The sequence below is a fragment of the Schistocerca piceifrons genome, chromosome 3 (assembly GCF_021461385.2).
Source record: "Schistocerca piceifrons isolate TAMUIC-IGC-003096 chromosome 3, iqSchPice1.1, whole genome shotgun sequence".
NCBI lineage: Eukaryota > Metazoa > Arthropoda > Insecta > Orthoptera > Acrididae > Schistocerca > Schistocerca piceifrons.
In genome coordinates this window covers 192,915,378-192,934,974 of record NC_060140.1, presented here as the reverse complement: position 1 = coordinate 192,934,974, position 19,597 = coordinate 192,915,378, and the positions used below count along the sequence as shown (strand labels likewise).

The 19,597-nt window shown below is 39.7% G+C and overlaps 1 protein-coding gene across 2 annotated transcripts in view; it reads right to left on the bottom strand.

Annotated features, from left to right (window-relative positions):
• LOC124787602 (A-kinase anchor protein 1, mitochondrial-like) overlaps nt 1-16,412 on the bottom strand; it is a 277,269-nt gene extending 260,857 nt beyond the window's left edge. For both annotated transcript variants that reach the window (XM_047254353.1, XM_047254354.1), the window contains exon 1: nt 16,099-16,412. The gene's annotated coding sequence lies outside the window, so the exon portion shown is untranslated. The remainder of the gene's footprint in view (nt 1-16,098) is intronic.
• Between the last annotated feature and the right edge of the window lie 3,185 nt (nt 16,413-19,597).

Sequence of the window (19,597 nt, the reverse complement as noted above, 5' to 3'; positions counted from 1 at the left end):
CGCACGACGACGTAAGGCAGTACTCGTCCCCACGGACCACACACAAACGCCACACACCCAAGGATTTCTCTTGAGGCGTTCCCAATGAAAGCTCTGGTTTGGAGAATGAGGTGATCTGTAACTAAAGCTTTGTGATGTTTAATACACAAATGAAACGTCGCTTCCAATCGCCCTTTTTCATTTTTTACAGCATTTCAGAGAAAATCTTGTGCAGTCGATTTCCGATTTGTGCTGTTTTCCATCATGTCAGTTCTGTATAAATTCTCGTAATATATCCATTCCAGCACTAGGAGACCGGGGGGCGGGGGGGACTACACGTACGAAAACAATTTTTTTCTTTTTTCCACTGATAAATCTGCGAAAAAGACAGGAATTACGTAGACCTAGGCTGGCAGAGAACAGCATAAATGACGTAATGACGTAATCGAAAACGCGTAACCTGAATATGGAGATTTCTTTTTCAAAAATTAGAAACAAGTTTAAAGATGGATAGTTACGGTATTTTATTTGCGCATAAAATGTTTATACACTTTCTAGCACAACCTTGTGTTGAGATAATAAGGAGAATATGTGTATTCATGTCGTTGCGATAGTATATCTGACAATCCAAACTGGCAATTACAGAAGACTATCGCCGGTTGCTTTATCGCTTCACTGCGTTTGTGATAAATCTGGTAGGGAGGCGTCCCTCCCCCGCCCCTTCGGTCCCCAATGATGTACACCAATCACTCTGAAGTAGCAGTCAGGCATCCTGTACGACTGTCACTCAAACTTTTGAGAGAGGAACACATTTTAATAATTTCGGAAACTTACTACTACCTTCTCAAAGTACTTTCCTTCAAGTTATAATAAACCAGTGATTTCTCTCTCAAACTAATAAGTAAACTACTACGATGTACAGGGTAACAATTATTAAGCTGTATGAAAAAAAGTAGATTAGTTACAAATTACCGCGTCCACTGTCACTGTAGATATTCGGATTTAGGTTATGACATGTTCGATATGCCTACCATCATTGGTGGTGATGTGGCGCAGACGAATAGCGAAATTCTGCATGACCCGCTGAAGTGTTGGAACATAGATGCTGTCAATGGCCTCCTGAAGGCTGTTTTCAGATCAGCAATGGCTTTGGTGTTATTGCTGTACACCTTGTCTTTCATCTAGCCCCACAAAAAGAAGTAGCATGTGTTCAGATCCTGAGAATATGAAAGCCAATGAGGCCCATGCCAGTGGCCTCTGGATACCCCAGAATGCGATCCCCAAAGTGCTCCTCCACGACATCAGACACACTTCCGCTTCGATGGCGTCGAGCTCCGTCTTGCATGAACCAAATCTTATCGAAACTGGGTCACTTTGGGGATCCAATCTTCCAAAAACCTTCACGTACCGTTCGGTAGTGACCATTCCATCAAGGAATATCGCATCGATTATTCCGTGACTGGACACTGCACACCACGAGCCACCCACTGAGGGTGAAGAGACTTCTCGATCGCGAAATGCGGATTCTCAGTTCCACAAATGCGCCAATTTTGCTTATTGACGAACCCATACAAATGAAAGTGGCCGACAACAACAAGCCGCGTATGCAGCGCATACTAATTCCTATCATGCTCCGCGGCCAACCCTGCAGCTAGAACGTCCTAACGTAAACCGTTTAGAAGTTATAACTGTTTTATTTCATGTAGTTCAATAACTACCACCCCGTGTATCTTGGACTAGTAACTAAGAATTGTGCGTACTTCAGAAAATGGTGGTGTTTTTTTTTTAACTAAGAAAAGGCGCGTTACACTGGTGAAAATGATGTTACCAAGCCGTCCGTCTTTGACTGTCTCTTGAATTCTTGTAAAACGCTTAAGGGGATGTAAATAAGTACAATGAGAACTCTAATCTGTGCGACTCCAACTGGTACACACATACAACACCACCAGTTAGAACATTGGACATTCCTGCTGACTTTTCGGATTTTAACAAATAATCATATCTGACTAGTCCAAGGCCTCAGAGCCTTCTCTTTCTTAAAATGAAATGTGTGTGAATTCCTATGGGACCAAACTGCTGAGGTCATCGGTCCCTAGACTTACACACTACTTAAACTAACTTACGCTAAGGACAACACCCGAGGGAGGACTCTAACCTCCGGCGGGAGTGGCCGTCCGATTCGTGACATGGCGCCTCTAACCGCGCGGCTCTCTTTCTTATTTAGGCGGTGTGATACCTACTGTTTATAAAATTTTCTGACATCATGGCTTTCGTGTACGATATTATGAACAGCCGTCCATGTAATCGGAATACACACTACGCTGGTACGCGAATCACGAGTCTTCAGTCGTTCGCCAAATACGAAACTTGTCTTTGTAGTGTTTGTCTGTGATTGCACATATGAACTTTCATTGCCTGCAATTTTTCCCATATCGAAAGACTACCATCGCGGTAAGCAAGTGATCCCCGAGTCCAGTGCAATCGCCCAAGCCATTGATTCATATTCAAACCCATCATGCGGAGCCGAATAATGGATGTCCCATAACCGAAATCAGTAAGGGTAGTGATTAACATCCCGGCAACGCCGTGGTTTAGAACCGTAGCACAAGTTAGACAAGGTTGGGGGGCAAAGAGCCCGCCTTGCTCCCACTTAAAAACTATTCCGGCGTTCGTCTCCAAGTTATTTGGAGAAACCACAGACAGCCTAAATCAGTACAGCTGGACGGGGATTTGACGTCCACCCTACCGGACCTGTCAGTTATCTTCGACCTCTTCCTGTCGTTAAACTATGTAACAACACACAAGGCTGGTTTAAAGCCCAGGCGACACAAGCCTCTGCTCTGGAGCCCCTGCTATAAGACTCCTATACCGGGTGTATCATAATTAGTTGCGAAAACAACCCATTTCCACGCTGACATCAATGGTCCTGTCCATTCCTACTGACGATCTTTTCAATTTGTGGATAGGGAGAAAACTGCGCTGTACATGATCTGTATTTAATAGGAAGTGCATTTTGTAATTCTTTAAGCACGTATACGAAACTGTCAAACTATTGTTTCAACTGTTCAGTCGCTGAAATTTATGCAAGCAGGTAGAACAAAAATTTTCTACAGCCCTGTGAAATATAGTTAAAAGGAAACATAGTGGGTTCTTCTAATGGTGACAGAAATATTGCCTGTACTCTGTAAGTAGCCTCAGTAAGAATGATATGTTTTCGAAAGGTTGTGGAACTGACTTTTTCAAGTCTTTCTTGTTTGTTCCTTCGTGTCGAGAGTAGCTTGTCACTGATTCAACAATACAGTAGTGCATAAAAACTGCTCTGTCTTTAAAGAGAGAGGCATTTTCTGTCACACTGACTGGAAGAAACATAGCTGAAAATGACACAACGTATAAAAAATATATTATTAATGTAATGAAACCTTCCCTAACAAAAAAGCACACCAGAATAAACCTTTATAAGACCTTAGAGAGACCTGTGATGTGCTTTGACTGTGAAGCCTGGCAATAACAGCAAACTGTGCATAAAGACTAACAGCCCGTGAAATGAAATTCTTTGGACGAATAGCTGGGTACATCAAATGGGATATAAAAAGGATGAAGATGTGTTGAAGGAACTTACACTACTGGGCATTAAAATTGCTACACCAAGAAGAAATGCAGATGATAAACGGGTATTCATTGGACAAATATATTATACTAGAACTGACATGTGATTACATTTTCACGCAATTTGGGTGCATAGATCCTGAGAAATCAGTACCCGGAACAACCACCTCTGGTCGTAATAACGGCCTTGATACGCCTGGGCATTGAGTCAAACAGAGTTTGGATGGCGTGTACAGATACAGCTACCCATGAAGCTTCAACACGATACCACAGTTCATCAAGAGTAGTGACTGGCGTATTGTGGCGAACCAGTTGCTCGGCCACCATTGACCAGACGTTTTCAATTGCTGAGAGATCTGGAGAGTGTGCTGGCCAGGGCAGCAGCCGAACATTTTCTGTATCCAGAAAGGCCCGTACAGGACCTACAATATGCGGTCGTGCATTATCCTGCTGAAACGTAGGGATTCGCAGGGATCGAATGAAGGGTAGAACCATGGGTCGTTAACACATCTGAAATGAAACGTCCACTGTTCAAAGTGCCGTCAATGCGAACAAGAGGTGACCGAGACGTGTAACCAATGGCACCCCATACCATCACGCCGGGTGATACTCCAGTATGGCGATGACGAATACACGCTTCCAACGTGCGTTCACCGCGATGACGCCAAACACGGATGCAACCACCATGATGCTGTAAACGGAACCTGGATTCATCCGAAAAAATGACATTTTGCCATTCGTGCACCCAGGTTCGTCGTTGAGTACACCATCGCAGGCGCAGCGTCAAGGGTAACCGCAGCCATGGTCTCCGAGCTGATAGTCCATGCTGCTGCAAACGTAGTCCAACTGTTCATGCAGATGGTTGTCTTGCAAACGTGCCCATCTGGTGACGCAGGATTCGAGATGTGGCTGCACGATCCGTTACAGCCATGCGGATAAGATGCCTGTCATCTCGAGTGATAGTGATACGAGGCCGTTGGGATCCAGCACGGTGTTCCGTATTACCCTACTGCACCCACCGATTCCATATTCTGCCTACAGTCATTGGATCTCGACCCATACGAGCAGCAATGTCGCGATACGATTAACCGCAATCGCGATAGGCTACAATCCGACCTTTATCAAAGTCGGAATCGTGATGCTAGCCATTTCTCTTCCTTACACGAGGCTTCACAACAATGTTTCACCATGCAACGCCGGTCATCTGCTGTTTGTGTATGAGAAATCGGTTGGAAACGTTCCTCATGTCAGCACGTTGTAGGTGTCGCCACTGGCGCCAACCTTGTATGAATGCTCTGAAAACCTAATCATTTGCATATAACAGCATCTTCTTCCTGTCGGTTAAATTTCGCGTCTGTAGCATGTCATCTTCTTTGTGTAGCAATTTTAATGGCCAGTAGTGTAAAATAGGGCCCATCACACCATTACTTTCAGAACTTCAAAAAGCTGGAGAAGACATCCAAAACAAATGAGTTCAAAGAGGATCCATGCTAACTACTACCCCAACAGTTTAATATAGCTAGGTGGACCAACAAAAAGTTGACAGGAGAACTTTTTGATGAGTCTGTGACAGGTCAAGGAGTATAATACTTGGAAGGAGGTTTACATAGAGTCAAAGCTTTTTTGTGGTTAGACCATATAAAACAATGAATGGAAGACAGGAAAACAAGTAAAGTGAACAGTGAAAAAGTGGCCTGGAGTGGTTCTTGTAAACTAAGTTAGTTTTCAAAACTAAGTTCCAATCTTTCACACTGCATATTTATAATCGCATATATTACACATTTTAACTCATAACTGAGACATGGATTTTCAATTCTGAAACCATTCAAAGAGAGTGGTTTATTAAACTATGAAGAGAGGTGTGTGGGGCATTGCCAGCAGACAGAGGAAAACAAATCTCAGAGACTAGATTTGACTGTAAGAAAATAAAATGGAAATGGGGAGGCCATATAACCAAATTTACATTTACACAATTGCTCTGCAATTCGGAACGAAGTGCTGGGAGAGAGTTAATCAAATCACCTTCAAACTGTGTCTTTATAGTTCCACACTCTAACAGTCCACGAGAAAAATGAACACTTAAATCTTTCTGTATGAGCCCTGATTACTCTTATTTTATTCAATGACCATTCCTCCCTATGTAGGTAGATGCCAACAAAATATTTTTTTAGTCAGAGGGGAAAGTGGGAGATCGAAATTTTGGGAAAAGATCCTGCCACAATGAAAAACGCTTGTTTTAATGACTGTCACCCCAATTTGCATATCATATCCATGACCCTCTCCCCCTATTTCACAGTAATACAACATGAGCTGCCCTTCTTTGAACTTTCTTGATGCCCAGTGTCAGTCCTATCTTATGTTGATCCCACACCACACAGCAATACTCCTGAAGAGGACAGACAGAGTAGGCAGTCTCTTTAGTGTTGTGTCAATAAACTGTAGTCTTTGGTTCTTCCCCCAAGAACATTATCTATGTGATCTTTCAGTTCCGTTATTCATGATTGTAATTCTTACGTATTTAGTTGAATTTACACCTTTAGTTTTGCATGATTTACTGTGCAACAAAAACGTAGCAGATTCCTTTTAATACTCATTCAGATGACTTCACACTGTTCATTATTTTTTGCAGCATATAGATATCTTGTGTAAATCATTTTGCAATTGTTTTTATTGTCTAATGATTTTATGAGGTGATAAAAATGGCATAATCTACAAAATAATCTATGAGGGATACTCAGATTGTCTCCTAAATCATACACAGATTAAGAAAAGCAGAGAATACATAACACTTCCTTGGGGGACACTACATATCACTTCCATTTTGCCCAATGACTTTCTGTCAACTACTACCTTTCTGACATCATGAATGGATGAAAAGATAAAGACTGAGGGCATTCTTTGCAGTATTTAAAGAAATACTTTAATTTCGCACACATTACATAGGTCTACGAAAGTCTGGAGGAAGCCATTAACCAGTACTGGCCTGACAAGCTTACGTGGATCAGTTGCAAATGCTGCAACAAAAGAAAATTAGATTTGTAAAGAATAGTATTTGCACAATATGGTAAGCTTTCTGCCCAATTCTCAGATTTGAAAGAAATGCAACTAAGCACTTGAGGTATTTCTTCTAAATCTGATATATTTTGTATTTACAAGTGGAAATAATTTCAATGCATCAGGGTACAATATTTTAATTCTTTGAGTGTCTCAAAAACCACATTTTCAACACAGTGACATGTGTGTCAGCTGGTGTCCACAGCAGAACCACTCATCTGATGCCAAGTGACCACCAGGGGTCACAGCAGAGCATCATGCCTCTCTCCATGTGCCTGGCCTCATGGTGAAGCCTCTGTCACTATTAATTATCAAGTACAATGGATAATGATCAGCATCACAGTTTGTACTACAATATACATGTTATCTCTGTACTCTTACTTAGGTTTGCAATATACCACACAGTGGTAACTGCTACAGTTGAATAAACAAGTGAATCTTATAAGCTTTCCTCTGTAGCAGTATATGTGGCAATGCATCGAAGCAGAACTCATTCCATTGTCACATAACTCTACAATAGCTCACTGCAAGTTCTTATTTAAAAAGTTGTAAACACTTTGCAGTACCCTTCTTATAGATATGCAAATGTGTATTGCAAAGAAGACCTGAACTTCTAAGACCAGCAAACTAATAGCAATTACAGCTGTGGGCCACTCCATGCAGAATGAGTAAGAACACTTGTATTCAAAAACATGTGAGTCACTTTGGTGTCAATATCAATAATGCACTGAAAAATAACAAAGAAGTTGGAAAAGGAAACATGTTTTGGAGCACAGGTAAATATGTTTCTTGCTGAGAAATATTTCTGTGGTGTGATACAGACATAGTAGGTCCTTGTTTGTTGTTGAGTACTTTTAAATCTGTTAACATATGTAGGCCTATCATACATGCCAAGAGTGTGTGTGTCTGCATAGGAATGTTTCACCTGTTGGTTTCTTGTTTCACTGTTCAAATACAGTGTGACTCACCTCTTCAGAGAAGGGAATCAGTTGCAAGAACAGTTGAGACAGATATGGTGCTGGCAAGTGTTAGTTACATTTAACTTGAAAAATGTAAACATACAAAGTTTAATTTTTTGATACATCACTGATTATATTTTTTGTGTATGATGTAAGCCTCTTGTAGACTAGGTAGATGTGATTTTCTTTCGAAATCATATACCAAGCAAGGTGGTTAGGAAGTTTCACTACACTGGACTTGCACTTGGGAGGGGTGTGGTTCGTAACCCTTTTGGCCATACTGACTTGGATTTTTCATGGTTTCCCGAAGTAGGTAAGAAGAACACTGGGGTGGTTACACTGATAAAGCTGTGGCCGAGTTCCTGCCTTATTGTCACCCAATCATATCCTATTTTGTAAGTTTTATGTGAATATAATAGAGGGAAACATTCCATGTGGGAAATATATATATAAAAACAAAGATGCTGTAACTTACCAAACGAGAATAATTCATATATTACAAATAAAAATGCAGAGTGTCCCTCTCAAACCTCCCTGATTTCAAAGATCCACGGAAAGAAACCACAGTAGATGCGACAATGAAAAATGCACCACATAGTAGATCATCTCAAAGAAATTATTGATTTATCATCAACACACCTCTACATGTGAACCATTTGTAGCCCGAAGAATATCTCGTCTAGATTCAATTTATTGTAAAGTTCTTTGTAACATTTCCTCTGTTACTGTTGCAATTGCATTAGTGATACAATGTCGCAACGTAGGAATACCGTCCATTTTGGTCGCATACACGCGGGCTTCATGAGTCCCCACATGAAATCAAGCGTCGTAATGTTAGGTGAAAATGGTGGCCAGGCAATGGGTCCTCCCCATCCGGTCCAATGACTGGGAAATTTCCCATCCAGGAACTTGCTAACAGCCGTTGACCAATGTGGCGGACCTGCACCTTGTTGAAAAATGACGTAGGCTTGCAAGTCTTGTATCTGAGGGTACACAGATAGCTCCAACATGCCCAGATACACTGACCCATTCACTGTTTGTTTCGCAAAGAAGAACGGTCCAACAATCCTGTCGTGCATTAGCCTGCGCCAGACATTTAGTTTAGGGCTATCACAAACACGTTTAATGACAATGTACATATTTTGCGAATCCCAAATCTAAACATTATGCCTATCAACCCTTCCTGATAGATGAAAGGTTGCCTCATCTGAGAATAAACATCTTTTCAGGAAGCTGGCATTCATATCAACACATTGCAGCATATCCGCAGCAAATTGTTGTCAGCGTCAGATGTTGCAGAATTTGCACTTTGTAAGCACACATATGAAGACGCTGGTGAACTACACGATGCAGTGTTGATTGAGGTACATCAAGTTGCCTAGACGCTTGACGAACTGACTTACGTGGGCTTCTGAGAAACGTTTGCCTGACGTCCTCCACTGTCTTTTCTGAAATTCTGTAATGTGCACTGCCAGAATGTTTCAGAACATGTCCTGTTGCCAGAAACTTCCTATACCATTCCTTAATTGTTTTCACATCAGATGGATCACATTCATACACACGATGACAATTTCTTTGTACAGTAATCGGCGATTTATTTCTGCAAACCACACTACTGCTTGCGCACACTGCTGTGGAGTTGCCATTTTCACATCATGCGACCATGTTGCACTCTGCCAACGATACTTGGCACTTCTGACATGGGAATATAAATTCTTTGAGATGCTCTACAATGTGGTGCATTTTTCACTGTTGTATCTACAGTGGTTTTCTCTCCTGGGTCCTTGAAATCAACGAGGTTTGAATGGAATGCCCTGTATATAGGCCTATCTTTCCTTTACAGAGCAATATTTGACAAACAAATTTCCTGCTCAACATTTTACTAATATTTTTTACTCATTGCTTTGAGTTGTTTAGATTAATCATCTCATGGCACTAAGATATAAGAAATGAGTTTTTACTGTCATTTGAAACAGAGAGGATGGTGTAGCAGACTGGGAGGTGTGGCACATAGACAGGTGAAGAACATGTTCTACTGACTTGACAGAGCTGCTTAAACAAGTCAGAATGCTAGGCTGAAATGTTACATAACTGAACCAAAGCTTTTGGTATTAACTAATTTCAGTTTACTCGAGTTGGGTAAATAAAGGGGTATTAATGTTATAAAAGAAGCTCATTAGACTAACCTTTTTCATTCCACACCTACTGAGTTGTTTCAACAAATGTGTGTTACAACAAAGTAAAAATTAATGAAACGTGCCATAATTTCACATTTCAATTTGGAGGCTTACCACTTGAGAAATTCCAGAGCAGCAGAACTATCACAATTTCTACATAAAATGTCTACTTCTGCGGAATGAATGAAGTAAGAAGTTCTACCGTCTCTCAATGGAGAATAAAATCTCAGTACGAGGGATTCAGCTGCACAAGGATGGGGTAAGGGAAGATGAGAGGGCATGTCACAAACTATTTACGTAACTAAACAGAAAAATGTCTCATCACCACTAATTGAGCAACATATCACAAGATTTATAAAATGAAAGTTGATAATAGTGAGGGGATAGAATATGAGACAATTTCTGTCAAGACAGTATTTACACTAGAAGCAATTTCGTGCGCAAAAGTTCATGAACATATGTCCTGTTACATCTAGTCTACAAACAACCACCTGGACATCTAATCGAGCAACAAACAATACATTGGGAAGCACAAGTCTATTTGATTATAAGTTTTATTTTGTACTTCACTTTTCTGAACAGCATTGTTTTCCATTAATTATACTACATTACCTACAGTTCTGCCGTGTTTTGTATAGATGTCTTTATTTACACTGCTGCTCTTTCTTACTTGCTATATGTTTTAATCACAGAATCAGTGTAGATGGTGCTATTATACACAACTGCTTGTGTGTGGCATACTATAAAATTACACTAAATTGTAATATTAATGATCAACTTTTGATGTGTGTGCGCTGAAGTACAGTATATTTTCTACTAACAGAAATCAAACTATTTTTTCGTTCTTTTTATTATCTGCACTTAACATTGTTAGCCAACTCTTTCATATCATCAGCTTCCCATGTTTCTCACCTAAGATTGAAAGATAATCACAGACAACATAAACAACCTCCACTGAAACTTGCAACTACAATGGTGGCCATAGTAAACAGTACATTTTTCAGTTGGTCACATTGCTAAGATGGAGATGTGATCATACCATCTACCACATCTTATCAAACCCATATAATATGCCATTCAGTTCAGTATGGAATATAAACCAGAGCAGGTGCTTAGCGTTACAGCTGTACTGCGTGCAGTGAGCCCTGTAAGAGACCGCCATTTTCATGTTCCATACAGGAGGAAACAAGGTGTGAGATAGGTTCTGTAACCAATGTGAAGCATAAGGGATCTCAAATGACAGTTTGAATGCCGGAAAATATCAGGCTAGTTTGTGCAGCCCTGCACCAAACCCCATAGCAATCCGCCCATCACAATTTCAGAACGTTACAAATTCCTCAAAGAAGCTGCAAGTGGCTCAACAGTTACAGTCGGGAGATAAAGTGAGTACGTGCAATTTCTGCACCTCGGCTAACACTCAGGCACAAACCCCAACTCAGCCCTGGATTGTCATCGTCTAGTGTGCTATTCAAGTCCAATGGAACTGTTAGGCCAGATTTTTTTAAGTCAAAAATAGCTGGCTGGTGAGTGTCAATTCCAAGTGGTATGCTGCTATGATTAAATAATTTCTTCATTGCACAGTTGCAGGGACATCACTGTCTTAATACAATAGGGTTTCAGCAAGATATGACTACAGCCCATAGAGCCCGTAGTTCAATGACTACACTGAGGTGCCACTTCCCACATTGATTACTCTCACAATTCGACGATATCCTACATCTAGCATGATCACCTGATCTTTCAGATTCTGATTTTTTTTGTCATCTCAAGAACAATTAGTTTTTCACTCCCCCCTCCCCCCTCCCCCGATGGAAACTCGACAACTCTGACGAGTTGAAAGCTGCAATCTAGAAAGAGAGAGAGAGCAGTTGTTCCTCAAGAAATGACTGAGAACCTAATGAGAAGCTTTAACCATGCATCACCAAACCATTTGTGCATTGTAATTTTTAAATATAAACTTGTTTTTGGCTTTTCTCTAATGGCAGTGTGGATTACTGTGTCATATTGGACACCCCACCTCTAACACCCTGCCCCCAAAATCTTGGTTGCAGTGACGAACTGGAGCAGAGCCCGAGGACTAGGTTAGGCAGAAAGGTGATCATTTGGTTGATAGATGGCAAAGCAAACAAATGTCAAAGCCAAATAAAGATTATGGTAACAGACTGACCTGTAGCGTAGCCTAGTGTTTATAATCATGACACATTTAAATGCACGTTGCTATATTTAATGCACTTTTCATTACAAAAATTGAAACTGCGCGGTAAATTCAGAAGACGTTCATTACATAATGGCCAAGTCTCCGATGAGTATTTTGATGAATATTATATACAAGGGGTGATCACGAACTAGAGTTAGAAGGCCAATATTCCTGGAGATTCATCTGTTACGGAGGAATTAGTAGTGTGCAGTAATTCTGATACATGCTCTGGCAACTTTGCAGAGTTTCAGCCAACACCTACAGTGCTACTTGAAAGGATGCACAAATGACGACTCATTTGGAAATATGGTTTTGCAAAGAAATCCGCTCAGTTATTCGATTTCTGTGAGCTAAACATGTAACTGCAGCGGAAACTGTCAAGCAGCTGGTAGGGGTTTACAGAGATACTAAGTTCTCATCAGCATTTTGCAGAAGGGTGTCTAAGTCTGTGCCTGATACAGAAAATGTCATCAAGGAGGTTCACAGTGGCTGACCCAGCACATCAACTGATTTGAACACACCTCACATGGAGGAGCTGATTCAGGATAACTGGAGGATCTCATTACAGCACATGGCAGTAGAATTGGGAAAGTCATTTGGAAATATTCATCACACTGTTCACGATAGTCTGCAATATTTGGAGTTTGTTACTGATGGGTTCCACAAAATCTGTCCAACCAACACAAGGAGAAGCATATGAGGGGGCCAAGTCTGCAACTTTTGCAATTGTTCACCACAAAAGGGAGTAGTTTTCCTCATGACATCACAGGTGATGAAACATGATCCACCATTACAACCCCAGCAGTAAGTGGTCATCAATGGAGTGCAAACACCCCTCCTCTCCAAAGACAAGGGAGTTTAAGGTGACACCATCTGCCGGAAAGTTTATGACCACAATGTTTTGGGACAGTGCAGGTGTCATACTGATGGAGTTTTTGGAAGGAAGGCAGACAGACAGTAACCACAGACCGATACTGCGAGACCTCGACACAACTGTGTGAAGCAATCGGGAGGAAATGGCCAGGACTTCTCACTGAGGGCATCATCTTTTTTCACAACGACATGTGACCTCATACGGCCAAGAAAACCACTACGCTGTTGAAGCAGTTTAACGATACATCACGTACCATCCTCCTTACAGTCCAGACCTTGCTCAAAGCAACTTTCCCATTTTTTCCTCACTTGAAGGACCACCTAGGAGGCTGATGATTAGCTTCAGATGAGGTGGTGAAACACTTTGTGACAACATGACAGAACGAGCACGGACAGGATATTTACCAGGAGGCTATATTCAAACTCATCCCATGAAGTGACATGCCTAACCTATACGGACAATAAGATGAGAAATAACCTAATGTATGTATTATAAGTTGGCTGTCTCGGTTGAGTGAAATAAAAGGTACGTTTCACTACAGGCTTTGAAACCTTAGTTTCTGCTCACCCCTTCTACATATATCCCACATAAATTATGAAAATTGCAAGTCGGGCCCCACTATAACTTTTACTGCAAAGTGTATAGAACAGTTATCTATAAGTTATATTGGTATAAATATAGGCTACATCTCACAACAACCATATGAAAACATATTAATTTCCATGGGCCACCATGTATTTTCTGCATTATATCAGTCAAGCCATGTGTCTTTCTATGATTGCCACTGTTACATTCGAGTTCTATATCCACTGACATTGCCTTTAAAGAGTGACATTCCATTGATACCACTGATATGTTTATGACTGGGTTCAACCAGTGTAAGATCATTATATGTTGTTCCAGAATGTTAATTCCGCCTCATATTTTGGCTTGATAATAACAGATATTATGGCACTAGACAGTGTTTCAAGATGTACCAAAACTTGTTTTGTGGAGTGAATTCTAACCAATTAGCAGTTTTGAGTTCATTATTCTGAAATATGTCATTAGCTGTAATACAGATCCCTGACCACAAATCATCTTTATTAACAGAACTGAAACAAGTATCAAAACTATGATTAACCTACACCATAAATATTAACCACTACGATGGTACCCTCATAATAATTTGTAATAGTCCTAAACTATGTGGCTGTAGATCAGTAAACTGTGTGTCAAAGCCATAATTCACACACTTGGGTACAGTCTAATTGCTCTAAAGCTTTTGTCTTTCTGAGTACACAATACATCCAAAAATACTTTGCATGGTGAATATCCAGGTGCAGAAGAACTGCTTGGATTACATACTCATGCGACAGACTACTGACCACGTGGACTGTTGCTTAAACTGCAGGAAACCAAGCACGTACCATTTTCAAGAACTCTGCATACAGGTGGATTATCAGGAAGAAGATAAGATTGAGGGATGAAGGTGAAAATTTGTGTGTCTAACAATCCAAACTTTTATTTTATACTGATCATAAGTTTTAATCGATAACTCGGAACTCTGAGGTGAAGGTGTTAAGGGCTAACAAGAACACAAACACTCTGCTGTAGCAGTGTCTATAAGTTTATTTACATGTTATGTCTGGTATGTTAGAAAAGAATGTTTCTTCACAGCAATAATTTTTTTCCATTATCAGTATGTTTTAAATTTATGCTTTGGCACACACTGCTGAGCTATCTCAACCAAAACATTTGTCAAGCTAAGATCAAATTTACAACTCTGGCATACTTATTCCCCAGCAAAATAGGTCTATGGTGTCAAAGATCTTGTGGTATATTTGTTGGTTTACCTTCTTATACTTTAGTTTACCCCAGACAGGTTCTTGATTAAATTTTACTACAGTGATTAAGAACCTAGCAGCATACCAGAAAATTATCTATCTATTACATACACCAGCCATTCTTTACAAGTAATTCTGCAACTACACACAAATCTAATTAGGCCCTACACAGGAATAACCGACTCAACCAATTCCTGAGCTGCTCATGTAGGTCCTCTGTGTTACTGATTATTAAAAGTATAACATTAAGAAAATTATCTTCCATTTTTTCACCTAAATCAATATGTTGCGGCTCTGTATAAAATACTGCAATATTAATTGCTCCACACATCTTCCTGTTTATAACTAATTCTGATATCCTCTGAAATGTCAACAGATGTTGAGAGTCTTAAGTCATCACCGATCCGATTTTGTTCAATATCTGCAGTTTCCCACACACAATGACATTACATGCCATAATGTCACTGGAAAATCAAAGTTCTATTACTGACAACTTGCGACCCACTACTCCCTACGATACTACATTGCGCAACTAACAAGATTTTCCTGAACATAAATATCACACACTTTATGGGGTAGGATAGTGTGTGTGTGTGTGTGTGTGTGTGTGTGTGTGTGTGTGTGTTCCGATGCCACATTCTCTCGCGCAAGTAATATGTGAAATAGTGCTTTCATGTTTTTATTATTTTTATGACAACGGTAGCAAAATACACATTTGACAACAAATGAACGTAGATTTAACTGCTGCAAAGATCTGCAACGGAAATACAAATGCCGGAAATAAAAGCTAATGGAACAAAAAGAAAACTGTCTTGGTTTTTTTGGATACTCTTTAAAGGGTTCGCGCTCTGTTCTTTCTAAGTTAGCTACGTACTAATGTTACAAAATTCTGTGTTGCATGCCTAGTACATTCGAGCAAGACCACATTCATTTCGACGCGTACAGCATATTTATTCTTCTCTTGGTTATCGAATTTTTTTAAGGTAAGGTTATCACCCACCACACCACGTCGCAAGCAGAAACTGCCATATGCGATAATAAACAAGCACTACTCTCCCAAATCATTTACTCATATTCTGTATCACTTTAACACTCTACAATGAAATTACGTATTTATTAATCTCGAAAAATCATAATGGAATGACATCGGAACAGATAAACGTCAATGTTGACGAAAGCTTTGGCATGTGACGTAGCAAAGCAACAGACGCCACATCAGGTAAGACAACCCATTGAAGCTCTACAGACCGACAAATACGTTCACCAGACTAACAATACTAAGAGCCACACAAGTATACTTAAATGACATTAACACAGGGAACTTCCTGGGAAAACGTTTCCTAATTATTTCGACTTTAATGCAACAGATGACGCTTAAACATGAACTAATGTAACAAAACAAAATCGTCGTAGGGAATCTTATTACCTTGCTCAATAGTTCAGCTTGCACTCAACAATTTCTTATGACAGTCATCAATTTCGATCCAATATTCAAGGCAGATATGTGTACGTCCAGAGCAAACGGCGTATTTGGTATCCTATCCCACGTGCTACCACTCTGTTTTCCAGTGCAGTCAATATGGCGTTCACCGGCACAGAATAAAAACGTAAATATACCCAAGGAGAATCTGAGAATACTACTTGGGTTATGAACACCACTTTCGAACTTTCATAAGGTGATATTGTCAGACTGCACAGCTACCAATGCCTCCTTCTGCCTTTAAATATCAACGTTATTTTCACACATTTTTTGAAACTAAACAAACGATAAAGCTCTCAGGGCACTTCAGCTGAAGCTAGATAAAGCCTGCAAACTAACCAAAACGGCTATTATTTCAAGGACCATTTCATCCGCTGATGCAGTGTGACGCTTCGCAAAAGGTCTTTGATTGCAAACATTTGACGAAAGAGAATTATTAGCTCGCTACACTGCATATTTATGGCGTAACAGTTGACGAGTTGCTACTGACGACAGCAATACATCCGAACTACCACACGACACACATTTTATGTGAAACAGCATTTTCTTAGTCTGTACTACAAAACCTCGTCCCTGTAAGTCCTAGATATAAAGGCATTTGAAAATAAACCACAAATACATGAATCTCACGATTCTCTTCAAATGTTGAAATGCAATGACATCTACAATACAGCTGTAGACTGACGTCATTACTAACACGCCTAGGCCCACGTAATACGAGTAAGAGGCGCACCTACTATGAATAAATATATATTGGTAGTATGCATACTGTTACGAGATGTGGCTTATGTTTTCATTCTTTCATAACTCTATGAAATATGTATCGTAACAAAAAATTACCTGTGCATTGCCATAAAATTTGTGGTAGTTTCAACGCTGATGATTGATTGTAAGTACAGGAACTCAGTAACAACACAATGAAAGAATAAATTAGCCCTCTATGTTGAACTCTTATTATTTTACAAGGCGATTGTATTGAAGTCCAGATAGCTGTTACTAAAACTACAATTTTCTACACGTCTTTTGGAAGACTGCGGATCTCTACAAACAAACTACGGTGATTCTATATATGTCGTCAGGCAGTCTTCCAGCTCCGTAAGACTTTCCGTAAGGGTCAATAGATTAATTTTACCCGTAAATATTATTATTATTATTATTATTATTTATTAATAATTTTTTCATTTTTTGTACAGTGATATAGTCATTTTCCAAAGAGAGGTAATAGCACATCATTAATGTAAGCATCCTCTCCCAACAAACGTGTTGGTGGGGTATGTCAGTGCGAGAGCACATTGGGCAACAATTCATTGCTGGGTATTACACACTTTAGAACGATAAATGTTTCTGCAGCCCTCTGAAGGTAATTGAATACCGCCTCTTGTTCCAAATGTTTTATTGTCTGCAAAGTAACCGTATTACTGATCATATCAAGTGCTTCAAACAGCTTAAAAATAGATAATCGCAGTCAGGATCAGGACTCGCACGATCTCCACCTTTAGGCAAACGGCTAAATACCACTATGTTGGAGTAGATATGATCACACTGTTCTGTTGAATAGTAAAGGAACTCTATAATGTCTGCGAATACTCGTGTTAGGCGGACCATGGGAGCATAAGTTTTTGTGTAGCCTAAGAGGCGTGATTTCCTGCAGCCATATCACAGAAGATCGTAAGTTATTTGTACGTAGTAGAATTCTAATCTTGACTTGGCTGATAGTATATTTGCTTTCTTATGGTGTGTGTCAATGGGAAAATTTAGATGTAACAGCAACGAATTTTCAAGATGCTTCATCCACATTTTGCCAAAAGTGATCCACTACAGTATGTCGTCTCCAACGAGCTCAACACCAACGGAATGTCAAGAACAATATTTCATTTCATTGTACCTTATTGGTCTTAATCATTTTTTGTAGAAGGTAGCAGTTGACAAAATTTTCAATGTAGCTTGTTAAATTTCAGCCGAATGCTATCGAGCACATCATCTCTACACTTTTTTATTTTTTTATACAAACAATTTTTGAAGCTGGGGAAAAACTCACAGCTCTTTATTTTAGCATGTGTCATCTTAGGACAGAATTATGGAAGGTTGGGTGTCGATGTTCCGATGACAAGATCGGACTGGAGAAGGATACGGAAAGAAATAGGCCGTGCTGCTATATGTATATTGTCTAGATGTAAGCAAAGTGACGTGACCGGTATTACAAGTACAAAAAGTATTGGAAATAGATAACTGCATGAAATGTATTTTACGGAACCAGTAAAAATCACAATCACGTAAAACCTTAAGCTGCCTCACTCTAGAATAAGAGTCCATCCGCCGTACTCGGCATGATAGAATGAAGAGAAGCACCAGTCATCTTTCATGGTGTGCGTTGTATGTATATCAACGAAGATAATCCATTTTTGAAAATATAAATGGACGGATAAAAAATGAAAATTAGTTGAGGCAATCCACTGCGCTTGCCAATAGGCACAGTTGAGGCATGTGGTTGAAGTAATCTCAAGTGGTGAACATTTACACAGGATGAAATGGGACCTGTGGTGTGCTTATTATCGTCCCTCACCAACAAATAACGAAGGACACATATTGATTGATTGATTGATCTTTTTTGTGGGTTATAGGCAACCTGTACTCTCACACTTCTCAATTGTACTACAATAGTTTGAGAAACACTCCACAGTCATAGGGGTGCTTATATCAATTGACTTCAAACATGCTGATAATATCTGAGATGCCATGAAATGAGATGTGATTTGTGGTCAGGAGTTGAGTGACCAAGCATCAACATGAATCCCTAATACTTTTGGTATCTCATTGAATTCATAATTCTGTGCATCAATGCTATTTTCAGAGCAAAAGGGGTTTCTCAGTGATACTAGGTAGGTGTGTCTAATTCCATGGCTTATAATAATATGGCGAACAAAGAGGTTATTGCAAACACTTTGAATCATCAGAAGGGTGAAAGAGTTTAGTTAGAGATAGGGAAACTTTTACACATAACAGTAGATAAACAATAAATATTTCCATTTAAAATTAGTTTTCTTCTGAAATGTTTAAAATTTTCTAAATATGCAAACACAACATTGAGGGTCAGTAGCTGTCAAATTTATTGATGTGATGTATCCTAGCAAATATCCAATTAATATAGGAAATCTTGAATTCATATTCATCTCATTTCAAGGCTATTTTGTTTTATTTGGGATATTACCTTTTCTGTCACATTGCTCTGAAACAATGTAAAAACCAGACGAAGAGATAGTCAGCCCCCTGGTGTCATTAGCAGTAAGACAACTAATTAGCATTAGCACTGGCTAATGAATCCAGTTAGTTTTTCCTAACAGCCACTGAAAACACAGTGACAAAAAATGGCATATTGAAAGCAGATCTATTGTAATTATTTAAGGCAACATTGCACACTTCACCACCAGATATCAATTTTGCCAAA